Source organism: Archocentrus centrarchus, chromosome 7 (genome assembly GCF_007364275.1).
Source record: "Archocentrus centrarchus isolate MPI-CPG fArcCen1 chromosome 7, fArcCen1, whole genome shotgun sequence".
NCBI classification, from domain to species: domain Eukaryota; kingdom Metazoa; phylum Chordata; class Actinopteri; order Cichliformes; family Cichlidae; genus Archocentrus; species Archocentrus centrarchus.
Genome location: NC_044352.1, coordinates 14,582,476 through 14,595,947, shown reverse-complemented (window position 1 = coordinate 14,595,947; position 13,472 = coordinate 14,582,476).

Genomic DNA, 13,472 nt, shown 5'->3' with positions numbered 1-13,472 from the left:
TCCATGCCCCGACTCGAACTATGTGCAGCAGTCACAGGAGCACAGTTGGCCAAGCTACTAAGGAATGAGCTCACCCTTGACATTCGCCATTGTGTGCTTTGGAGTGACTCCACCACTGTCCTTACATGACTACATTCAGAGTCGTGTCATTTCAAAGTGTTCATAGGCACCAGAGTAGCAGAGATACAGGAGCTTACGGACCTCCAGTCCTAGCGATACATTGATTCCCCACGGAACCCGGCAGATGACCTCACAAAGGGGAAGTCCCTGCAACACCTAGGGAAACCAAGCCGGTGGAGTCAGGGACCCAAATTTCTGCAGTTAGCCCCCAAAGAGTGGCCAACCCTTCCTTTGCAGCACTCCTCCGAGTTGGGAGACACTACTGAACTCAGACGTTCGGCTTTCTGTGGTCTGAGTAGCACCACTGATCCACCGAGTACGGACTGGTCCTTATTCAAGACTTGGAAGGAGTTGATGGAAACACTAGCGCAGGAGCTTCACAGGGCGGCTGGGCTGTCAGGGCCACCTACAGCTAGTACATACCAGGATGCCGAATTCTTTGCTTTCCAGAGGGCGCAGCAAGAGAGCTTTGCAGATGACTATGACCTCCTCAAGGCAGGGAAGCCCGTAGCATCCAATAGTCGTCTTCTTTGCCTTGCTCCGGAGTTCGACACAACACATGCAGTCATTAGAGTGGGTGGACGACTCCGTAGAGGGGAAGGATTAGATCCAGCCGACCACTAAATTACTCATCCAGGAGTATGACACCAAACTGTGCCACCCTGGGCCCGAACGAGTCTTTGCGGAGTTAAGACGCAGGGTGTGGATCCTAAGGGGGCGTGAGGCAGTAAAGCGTTGCCAGCAGGTGTGTGTCGAGTGCCGTCGATGGAGATCCCAACCTGCTGTACAACAGATGGCCGACCTACCACCGCCAAGGCTTAGGTTGTTTAAGCCAGCGTTTTACTCCTGTGGTATTGACTGCTTCGGACCGCTCCTGGCGAAGGTTGGCCGAAGAACGGAGAAACGATGGGGTATACTCTTTAAATGCCTCACCACCAGAGCGGTACACCTCGAGGTGTTACCTTCACTTGACTGTGACTCCTTCTTGATGGCTCTCCGGAGGTTTGTAGCTCGGCGAGGCAAGCCAGCAGAGTTGTACTCAGACCAAGGAACCAATTTCCAAGGAGGTGAGCAGGAGCTGAGGGACACCTTTTCCAGCCTTTGTCCTGACCTCCAGCAGCAGTTAGCCACACAGCAGATTGCGTTCCACTTCAATCCACCTGCGGCACCTCACTTCGGCGGCACATGGGAGCGCGAGATCCAGTCAGTAAAGTCTGCCCTGTACACCACTCTGGGTACTCAGACTGTGAGCGATGAAGTTCTCAGAACCATCCTAATAGAGATTGAATCCATACTCAACTCTAAGCCGCTAGGTTACGTTTCAGTTGATGTAGCGGACTTTGACCCTGTCACGCCCAATTACCTGCTGATAGGGCGGCCAGACAGCTCCCTGCCCCAGGTAGTCTATCCGCAATTCGAGCTCCTTGGACGTCGGAGGTGGAGGCACTCTCAGGTGCTGGCCGGCATTCGTAAAGAACTACTTACCTGGTCTGCAGCTACGGAACAAGTGGAGGACCACTACCCCAGAACACCAGGCCAATCAGTCGTCTCATCATTCTGCCTAAGATGCAGGAGGAGGAGGTCAATGGACCGTGAGCAGGGAGGCTCACTTCAGTCTTTCTAAGGAGCACATTTGGCATCAAATGTGGGGGCGGCAGTGTTAGAAAGACTAAGGGCTGCAGCCGACATCTCGCGCATGCACCCAGATCACACCCGACGTACTCGGTATGTTTCCTTTTCCTCTCAAGTGCAGACAGACACAGACGCCATTACGAGCAGTCATCGCCGACTCGCCAGACAATCCAGCCTTGCAGTGCCTGTGACTGCAGAGCTGCTCACCTTGTAGCAGATGCGAGATTGTGTGTCACTGATGATCCGTGAGTGTTTCCATTGTGCTACTGGAAAGCACACAAAGCACCCATGAAATGAATATAATTTATTTCATTAAAAACAATTATTATTCTTCCTCTTAATCAGCTCATTTGCTCACCTGATTTTTCTTGCTATCGTACAATCTCTCTGTCCTCTCTCTCCATCTTCCTCATGCCTTCATGCAATCACAGACAAGCATATTGTATTCAGCTGGAAAATAACAAAAATATAAGCTTAAATTAATTATTATAAGAGCAGGTAGGGGATATGCATTTACTAAGAGTATTTTTAAGTTCCAGAGACTACTATGACCTGGATGATTGAGAACCTACACAGACAGTATAACAAACTGCTTACTTATGTGACATCATCATCAATTAATGTAAGCAAACCAGGAGCTACACTGGTTTTTATAATGTTTTCTTGACTTTGTCTATGCTTATTTTTTTCTTTCTTGCTTTCGCTCTCTTTGTTGTCTTCATCCTACTCTCTTTCCTTCTCACCTTCTCTCGCCATCTCTCACCCAAAAGTTAAATGTAACAGTGAAAAACAATTTACAACCCAATAACAGGCCTAAATTGACTCATATCAATTTATAGCAATATTCAAACTGAATGCATGCTGCTGTTGGCCATTCACAAGTTACATGCTTTTGATTTCTGTCAGCTGGTGCTGGAGCTGTCCTCTAAAGAAGCCTGATTCGATCCAGAATAGGAATAGAAAACTTTATGGCTCCTTGGCTGGTATCTACACTGTAAACCCAGATTTTGATTCGACTTAAAAATATTGAGTTCATATTACATAAAATTGCCTAGTATGTGAACATTACTTGTTAATACTGATTAAGCTGAACTGTTTCATGTGCTTTTTAATTTTAATTGTGTTTTTAAGTCTAATCAACAGCTCCTACTGAAATAAACTAAGTTTATATTACTTAAACATCTGTCATTTCACAACATTACTTATTAATTCTGAGTAGACTGTACTTTTTGATGATCTATCTTATTGTAATTATGTGTTTGAAAAATCTAGTTTATACTGGTTTTAAAAGACTGGGCTAATGAGCAGCAGCATGGTGGCGTAGTGGTTAGCAGTGCTCCCTTACAGCTTGAAAGACATCTACAACATCTGGGTTCAATTCCACCTTGGCCCAGGTCTGTTGCTGTGTAGAGTTTGAAATAGTAGATATTTAGTCTTCTTGTTTTTTTTGTTGACCCTCTGGTTCTCTGCTTTTACAGTTTTTTTTTTTTAATTTTTCCATGGACAAATGTTATTTGTAAATGGTAATGTACCAGTGTTCAGCAGGGCTGAGTTTTTTCATGTTTGTTTATTTACCAAATTTAAACAGACACAGTTCAACTCATTACACTAATGGAGTAGTGCTTACTTAAATAAATAGTTTAAGCAATCATTCACCACCTAAGTTTTTTCAGTTACTGAAACTCTGTTGTTAGTACATTCAACTTAGATCTTCTATTTCATTCCAAAAGAGCCTCAAATACACTGAACATAGTCCACTGCACTTATTCAACTAATGTTTCATTACTTAAAAAATTTAAGGCAACGAGTTACCTTGTCTTTTTTTTTTTTAAGTAGATTCAACTTAAACGGGTTTGCAGTGTGTTTTAAATCTGCACCACTGGTTTGTGTCATGAAATTACCTCTTCGTTTACTTTCTCCCGCAGCAAGATTTATCTAGACAAAGAGCCTCAGCGAAGAAGTGTGTTTTTGTCTTTTGTGTTAAATATTTAAATGTGATTAAAATGCGATTAATTTTGATTATTAATTACAAAGCTTCTAATTAATTAGATTAATTTTTTTAATTGAGTCCCACCCCTAGTCTTAACATGTCCTACTACTAACCCTAATTTAACAAAAATAAAATATATATTATTAACTTGATCTTCAATTAAAATAGGTTTTGAAATGTAGTGCATACAATCCCAAAGCCGTGATGTGTTTGGAACAATTCTTTGTCTTGAAGTTTCCCCCTGGTGCCGAAACAGTAGGGTTTGCTTTTGGCATATTTCTCTGTATTTCATTGTTAGAAACCTGGCTAGTAGGAAAATGGCTTATATGTGGCAGTTTAGCGGCAGATTACTAACGTGATTTTTAATTAAAGTAGGTTTTTTTTAAAATGTATTGCATACAATGAGGAGTAGTACAATGTTTTTTCCATATTAAAACATGGAGCATTGGCCATGTGATCAGCTGACACTGAGTTTTTTGTTTGGATCAGATGAATGTGCAAAAATTCATGTGAGTGTTCATGTTGGTGTTTATGTGTTTATTTACAGAGTTATCAGCTATGTTGTGCTGGTCTCTCATTGTTATTATTAGTTTCAGATGTGAATTACACACGTTGTCTAGTATCAAGGGTGGCTAGTAATGGGTCACCATGACTGTGATGGCTGTAGCAGTTAATGGCCTACGGTCACCGTAGCTGTTTGGGACTACAGCTCTGTTCTACGTGAGTACTGTATTGAACAGTAAGGAGAGATCAGGTATTAAAAGACAATTATTAGGGCCTGAGCACAACCTGTGCGAAGGCCCTATTGTAATTGCTTTGGACATTAGGCAAATTAATTGCTTTTTGAGGGCCTAAACATGCTCAAAAACTCATGAAATTTTGCACACGTCTAATAACTCAGAGGTTTTGGATGTTATCAACTTTATATTCATTTTTGTCTTATCTACACACCAGGGGAAATCTAAATTTAAAAAATGGTGAGTTTTCACCAGAGGGTGTGGCCGTGACACCACAGTGAATTTTGATCATTCACCAGGAAATTTTGATTGCCTCTCATTCAAACCTGCATTATCCAATTTGGATCAAACGTCCGCCCCTGAACCCATATGATAATATTTACTGACAGTCGCAGCGCCACAGGATATGGCAGGATATGGCAGGATATGGCATGTTTTACACTTTGAGGTACAGCTCCAAGGTGGTTGAGCCGAACCATCTCAAATTTCCCCTGAAAAGCCTTAAGGAGTTGGACTTACACTGTTTTCAAAACTGTGAGTTTTCGCCAAAGGGTGTGACCCTGGCAGGATGGCAACGTTCGGTGTTTCACCATGAACACAAAAAGGGCTGTAACTCAAACCCAACTTGCCCTGAAATTGTGCAGGCTAATGTAACATCCTAAGACATACAAAAAAGTCTCTTGGACCCATAACCGAAACCCTACAGGCAGTCAGCCATTTTCAAATTAAGGTGTCAATTTTTGCCATTTCCAGGCCTGCTATTTGAATCAACTCCTCCTAGGGCATTTTACCCAGTGAGACCAAAATGGCTCCAGATCATCTACACAAGTAGCCCATCAACAATTATGTAAGGTTTTATAAAATCTCAAACTGTGTTGCCGTGGCAACCCTCTGAATTTGGGAATTCAATCATATACCACTGGTCACCAAATTGTCACATCTCAAACAACCATTGTCCAATCTTTTCCAAACTTCACATGCTTCATGAGAGGGTGAGGACACAGGACACATCCGACTACAGCATACAGCCTACACAAAGCTTAAACAATGCGTGCCTTCATGTAAACACGTAGCAGTTAGCAAGATGACAGCTGCGTGTCTCCTCGATTACAGCCTTCGGCCAGTCCAGTGTTTTTGTTTCAGTGATCTGAACATTCTGATATCCAGATAAGTAATATACTTTCCACAGAATAGCTGCCGCATCACTACATGATTTCCCTAATCAGCGATACAGGAACAGCTGGCTGTCTCCACCACTCCACTTTCCCTTAGCATGACCCATGCTAAGCGCTTAGCTTGGCCGATGTTCTGGCTCGGCCCTACAGTTGCTTTAAGGAAAACAGCGTCACCTTGTTTGTTAAGCATTACTTTATTGATTTTATTGCTTTGAAGGTAATCTGGTGCTCTTATAATTACATCATTCCTCGCCATCAACACCTTCGGAAAAAACAAGGTAACTGATAATGTCGATGTAGCTGACTTTCATGTCATTTACACAAGTGACGGGTGAGGCACTGTTACTTCGCTGCTTTTTAAAACATCCTTGCAATGTATCCACCTCCGATGTGGTACCATTTAGGCCAGGTAAAAGAAACTGCAGTGTCAAAATGTTTAAATGAACGGCAAGTGTGTAAGCCCACAACCACAAACAACAGCGCAAACGAAAGTAAACTACCGGCTTCCGCTATGAGCTTCAAATTCCTTGGCGTCCACATCTCTGAAGATCTCTCTTGGTCCCTCAACTCATCAGTCCTGGTCAGAAAGGCACAACAGCGCCTTTACTTTCTTCGGAGACTCAAAAAAGCCTACTTGTGTCCCAGAATACTCGTGAACTTTTATCACTGTACCATTGAGAGCATTCTTACCTGACCGGAAAGCTCTTCAGCGGGTGGTTAAAACCACCCAACGCATCACCGGCACTCAGTTACCCACCATACAGGACATTTACAATAAACGGTGCGTGGGCAAAGCGAGGAACATTATCAAGGATGTCTCTCATCCCAACCATGGACTTTTCACCCTACTTCCGTCTGGCAGGTGTTACAGGTGCCTCCGCTCTTGTACCAGCAGGCTCAGGAAGAGCTTTTTTCCTGAGGCTGTAACCCTGCTAAACTCCTGCACACCATTGTAAAATATCACTGCACTTTGTACCACATTTAACTCTGTACTTTTTACAAATGTTTCATTTTGACTGTATATACAATCAGTACAATCAGTATTTGCAAATTTGCACATGGAATTATTGCACTACTTATACCAGCACAACAATAATGCATATACTGTATATACTTGCCATAGTTATATACTTCACCTTATTTATTCTTATTCATTACCCATTCATGTAGCTATTTTAGTCACTTTTATTTCTCTGTAAATACATGTTAGTCTATTTTGTATAATCAACATTATCTGTTTAATAGTCTTAATATTCTTATATGTCTCCTTATTTCACCTATCTGGTCACTTCTGCATTTTAACTGTGTATTATATGTATATAATCCCTATCTTGCACTTCTGGTTAGATGCTACTGCATTTCGTTGGCTCTGTATTTGTTTACTCTGCACAATGACAATAAAGTTGAATCAGAATCAGAATTATGGGTAATGGCGCGAAGTCAGGAATACTGTGGATAGAATCTGAGGAGGGTTTTTTTTCTAATTGGCTCGACACACGGGGGGCGACAAACGACAGCGACAAATGGGTCACATCGCCACTGGGGTGAAACCAAACACACGGGAAGCGATAGCAACGGCGGCATTGCAAATTGCGCTCTCACGTCACTTGTCTCCAAGAAATGTGATTGGCTATGAAACTGGAGGAATTTAGACATTTTCAAAGCAGTCCGTGTAAGACATGGCAATAAAGATGAGGAGTCAGAAGATTTTACTGGAACTGACAGAAATCTTGCTGTTAAGTCTCCTCTACAAAAGAAAAAGACAACCTTGGGTTCATCCTATATTAGCACAAAAGTCCTCTCTATCCATCTGTTTAACGTTAGTCTTGCGCCAACACATTGCCATACTGCTGCCTTTTATGTGTAACTCGATAATCACTGCATGAAGTGTCATATCCTCCTGAGACCCAGGAAAAAAAATATATTTTGATTTTTATTTTTTTTCATATAAATCAAGCTTTGGAATGGTAAAAAACACATTGCAAAGATTATTTTGGTTTTAACTAATTTTCTTTAAATTTTACAACATGTGTACTCCAGTGCACAACAGGACTTCATTCATCACGAGTCTGAAACATTAATAAAATTCAAGAGCTGATTATGAAAATTGAAAGCTCCACTGAAATCATTGTGAGCAGAATACCAAAACATATTTAAAATATTTACATAAAAATATCAGAAAAGTAGGTCATGGATCAACTGAGAACTTAGTTTAACCAGCTGTAGGCCATTTAACTAGGAACGACTGATTATACTTCTATTTCACAAAAGTTCATTCATTTATGATATCTGAGGAAGCACTGTGATTTTTTGGAGACACAGAGGAACATTTGGCACTTCACACATCTCACAGATGTTTTACTGTTGCACCCAGGCATTCTGCACCTGAAAGGCCTTGGACTGTTAACCATTTCAGGCAAGTGGACAGCACCATATTTTCTTACTGTCTCATCTGGATGGGGCTTCCTTTTTTTGATTTCCAGAGAGAACTCTTCATCACTTGAAACATTCAGGTCTTGTTGACATGTTTGTCCCTGGGTTATTAGTTCCTCTGCCAAGAGGAGTTTGAACTCCAGATACTGGGAGGTGTTCTTTGCAGCCCGTTGCAAGGCCTGGCTGTCTTGTCGGTACTGAAGCCATGAGTTGGTGATGGCCAAATCAATGAAGTGAAGTATGGTGCGGACAGTCCACTTCTTGGTCCGGCTGGACATTCTGTAGAAGCTGAGCATGCGATCACACATGTCAACTCCTCCCATGTTGATGTTATATTCTGCAACTACTGCAGGTCTCGGGACTTGGATTTGTCTCTGTTCTTTCTTTGACCATCTGGAACAGGTATCCTGGGGCTCAACTCCATGGGCAGTTGATGCCATGATAACAGGCTTGTTGTCCATCCACTTGGTGATTGCTATTTCATCAGGTCTCCGTACAATCATTTCTGATGATCCTCTTGGTTTTTTAATCAGGATGTTGTCAGCAGTGAAGTGGGACTCTGTTGGGATTCGATTCTTTTGTTCCTGTTCCTGTAGCAGACAAGCCCCTTTCTTGTAGTGCATCTAGAAGCTTGATGGTCGTAAAATATCGGTCAAAGTAGACCAGTGATCCTCTGGGAAGTGTCTCAGTCAAACGCAGGACTGCATTTCCACGTATGCCCATCTGTTGAACTTGAGTGAAGGTGTTCTTTCCCATGTAAGTTTCAAAATCCAGTACCAAGCCACCTGGACTTGCAAGAACGAAAACCTTTAATCCTGTTGGATTTGGTTTCCCAGGCACAAACTGACGAACTGGACAACGGCCGGTGAATGGAACAATTTGTTCATCAATACAGACCTTTGTTGGCCTAGGTAGGCCAAGGCAACCTTGGAGGACTCGCTTTAGAACTGGTCTGACTTTCCACACGGGATCCATTTTCTTTTCATCTTCTGGTACAGCTAGATCATTGACCACTTTCAGCAAAGACCTGATCTTGTAGAAACAATCACGTGTCATGGAATCCGCTATAACTGCGACTCTTGTTTTGGCAGCCCAGTACATTTTGATTCTTGGATATCCAAGGCATGCCGTATACATGGAAAGTCCTAAAAAGGTTTTGATCTCTTTTGGTGTTGTGTTTAAACTAGACCCTGAATCCTGTACCATACGCTGATTGGTGAAGAAGGACAGGTCCTGAATTAGTGTTTGGTCAATGTACTGTTGGAAGTACTGCTGTGGGCTCCAATCGCTACGGGTCATTAGGGTCCCATCATCTGCAAATCTGTGTTCTTCCAAAACAGGCATGAACCTAAGGGATAGAAAAATGATTTAACAAAACAAAATTTAGCAGAACTAACAAATGAAATGTTTTCTCAGATATCTTGGATACGTCTCTTACAAAATTTTAACACTATATTAAGAAGTATAATTTAAATCAATTTATTGGAACACATTTCTGTACTTTACCCTTTATTTACCCTTCTATATCTGATTGGATTGCATTATTTTATTTCTTTCCAATATCCAATCCAGTAATTTAGGCCAGGATTGGACCGATACCGATACTGAATATTGGATCAGCACATCCCTAAACCTAATTCACAGCCATGAAAAATCACATTGATTTTCTCATGTAATACACACCATGCAGTGAAATAGCAGTAGAAAACTTTATGTGAAGATGGCAGTCACGCCCTTCTGCTGCTTTTGTCACACGTTCTCGGTTCAAGACCAGCTTGTGGGGCCTGAGTTGAACCCATTTTGCGTTCGCGGTGGAAAAAACGCTGGACAGTTAAAATGCTGGCACCAGCACCGGAACCTCGTCGGTGGAAAAAGGGCCACTGTGTTCCTTTTGCTGTTAAAACACTCACTAGAAATGTAGAACTGACAATGCAGTGCAAGCAAAATTTAGAGTATGCTGATCATCTTGCTGAAACCAGACCTTTGCCTTGCAGCCCAAAGAGAAGCACTGGAGCAGTGGATGTGGTGCTTCCTTTTTACAATGCAGGAGAGCCATTCCTCCAGTTGTACAGACAATTGATGCTGATCACGCTGCTGTTCTACAGGATGCAGCAAATGGCTATTTGCCAAGAAATAACACTCCAGTCACACAACTACCAACGGTAAAGTCTCTGCAGCTCAACAACAACGTTTTTGTTTTTGACCAGGCATTGTATGCCAAAGCTGCTGAATTCACCCGGAAACATCCAGAGACATCTGAGGACATCATCTTAAGAATGGGGGAGTTTCATACCACCTGCGTTTTCATGGAAAATATTTTGCAGATGCTGGTCTGAGACCTTTACATAAAAGCAGGAGTGTTAGCTGATGGCTCAGTCACAGGGGGTTGTGATGGTCACAGGTATAACTGAGCAATAAGGCTCCAGAAACTGCTCTATGAGGCTCTCCTGAAACTAGCCTGGAAATACTTTGATCCCTGGTTAGAGGAGCGTCACCTTTAGGATCTCATTTACTTTGAAGGAAACTCTGCAAGCAGTCTGCAGCCTGTGTGATAAAGTATCACAGCCCAGATTTGAGGAAACTCTCGGGCAAGATGCCAGCTCATTTTCAGTTCCTCAACTAGCTCAGAAAAGACAATGGTCCCCTCTCAGCCTTCTGGGTGTCTTACATGGACACAGTTGTGATTTTGCTCTGTCTTATTCAAACATCAAGAGAGGGACAGTGGTAAATGGACTAGTTCTTATATAGCGCTTTTCTACTCTATCTGAGCTAATACAACACGTTTACATTTACCCATTCACACCATCCATCCATGTGTAACTAAGCTAAGTCTAACATTCACACAACACTTGCGCCGGAGAGCAACTTGGGGTTCAGTATCTTGCCCAAGGATACTTTTGAAGGAACAGTCTCTTTGGAATAATTCCAGTAGACCAGACAAATTGAACAGACTGTAAACAAAGATACTCAGACAGCTGAAGGAACCAAAGGTTTCAGGTTAGACATCATCAGTCTTTCCACAGGAATCACTCATGTCGCCAAACATTGCCAGTGATCCACTGCAAGCTCACCAGACTGGAGCTGAAGCATAAAAAGTTCAAAAGTGAACGTTTGGAAAAAGGCTCACCAACAACTATGTTGCATCACACAGTGAAAAACAGAAAACCAGAACCTGTTTCTGCCTTGCAGTTTCTACCTACTTGAAGATTGCGACCATCATCCCAATCCCGATGCACTCAGCAGTTACATGCTTGAATGGTTATCATCCCGTTGCATTAACACCCGTAATCATGAAATGATTTGAAAGACTGGTAATGAATCACATCAAGGCCTCCGTCCCTCCTGACCTCGACCAGTACCAGATTGCCTATAACACCAACAGATGCACTGAGGACACCATCTCACTCCTGCTCCATACTGCACTGACACACCTCAAGAACCCAAATACCTATGTAAGGATGCAGTTTGTCGACTTCAGCTCGGCCTTTAACACTGTCATCCTGGGCAAGCTGGTAGACAAATTGCTGACACTGGGCCTGGACTACCACCTCTTTAGCTGGATTAAACATTTTCTCTCCAACAGACCACAGCACATGGGACTTGGAGACCTCTACTCAGCTAACATACTCATCAATACTGGTACCCCCCAAAGCTGTGTTCTCAATCCACTCCCATTCACACTTTTTACACATGACTCTACCCTCATTTATGAAACAACCTACACATTCAAGTTTGCAGATGACATAGCTGTGGTGGGATTGATAACAAAAAGGCAGATGAGGCAGCCTACAGACAGGAGCTCCAGGCCCTCACGTCCTGCTGCCAAAATAATGACTTGCTCCTCAACATCAACAAGACAAAGGAGCTTGTCATTGACTTCAGGAAACATAAGGACACAGTACATGCCAGTCTGGTAATTGCTGGGGAAAAGGTGGAACAGGTAGGGAGTCAAGAGACTTGGAGTCAAGAGACTTGACATGGGTAATAAACACCAGAGAAGTGGTAAAGAAGGCCCAGCAGAGACTCTTCTTCCTGCAGTCCCTCAGAAAAACTGGGCTCCCACCAAAACTCCTCACCATCTTCTACCAATCCACCACATAAAGTGTCCTGAACTATGGATGTACAGTGTGGTCCTCCAACTGTACCTCAGAGGAGAGAAAAGACCTGCAGCAGATCATTAACCCTTACAGAATTAATATAATGTTGAGTACGGTATAATCCTTTGAAATGATTTTGATTGTTGATCTTTCTAAGTCTGAACCTATCAATTTCCCCAGATTTTCATGCAATGGAGTCAGAATTGAACAGTAATTTTACAGGTACAGACAAAGTTATCCAAGAGCCATTTTAAAATAGAGAACTTTAAAATGATTATTTTTAGATATTTTGAGATTCATCCCATGTTTTGTTTTTTGATTTCTTGTGTTCTTTTTGTTCTACTCTAGCTTACATAGAAGGTGTGTCAAATTTTAATTTAAGGACATAAATTTTGTGTTTTGAATTTCTTGATGAGTTTAAGACCAAAATGCAAAAGTTAACTTTACAGTTGATGAAAAATGAGACAGCTGACAATGACCTTGTAAAAAAAAAAAAAAACACAAACACTTGCAATGAACTCACCCACTCATATTACCTTTTTGTTTAATCTGACATTTAACTCTAGGTGCATTAAATCAGGTTCACTTTTGGTGAGACCCTGCACGGGTCTCACCATTATTGCGGGGGATCAGACGGGTAGGAGATTTGATGTGCAGCCCCCTATGCATCCCCTGCGGCCCAGTATCTACTATTCTGGTATTGTTAAAATAAATGTGCTTGCATTTTTGCCATTGCAGTTGTACTGCATGAATCTATATAGAAATCTTTTTATCATAGTCTCATATTTGGGCCGTTTGCCTTCATTCACACTGGGCAGAGGACAGACTGAAGATTTTGGTGGTTTTACAAACAAAATATTATTTATTAAAAAGTAGGTAAATAACTTTCTAACATTTTTGAAGGAAGGGACCTCAACGTTGCCTGTGTAATAAAATTACAAAAATTTACCATACGATCCAGATTAAAAAAGAAAAATGGAGAGAAAAAAGCTCTTTCAAAAGGAAAAATATCCAGGCAGATTTAGAGGGTTTTGCATTTGAAAAAAAAATCTAAAAAAAAGCCCTGCCTTCTGAAAAGTAGAGAATGCTAGGATAAACTTGTTGCTCTTATGTAATATTTTATTCTTTCCCATGCTCATTATATCTATGATGACCACAGCAGCACATAATTGTGCTGTCTCCATAACAACCCTCAACATAACTGAGAAGAGCACATAAGTGCAAGACTTGCACATGACATCATTTAAAAATAGTACAAATTTGAAAGGAAAATTGACATATCAAATGA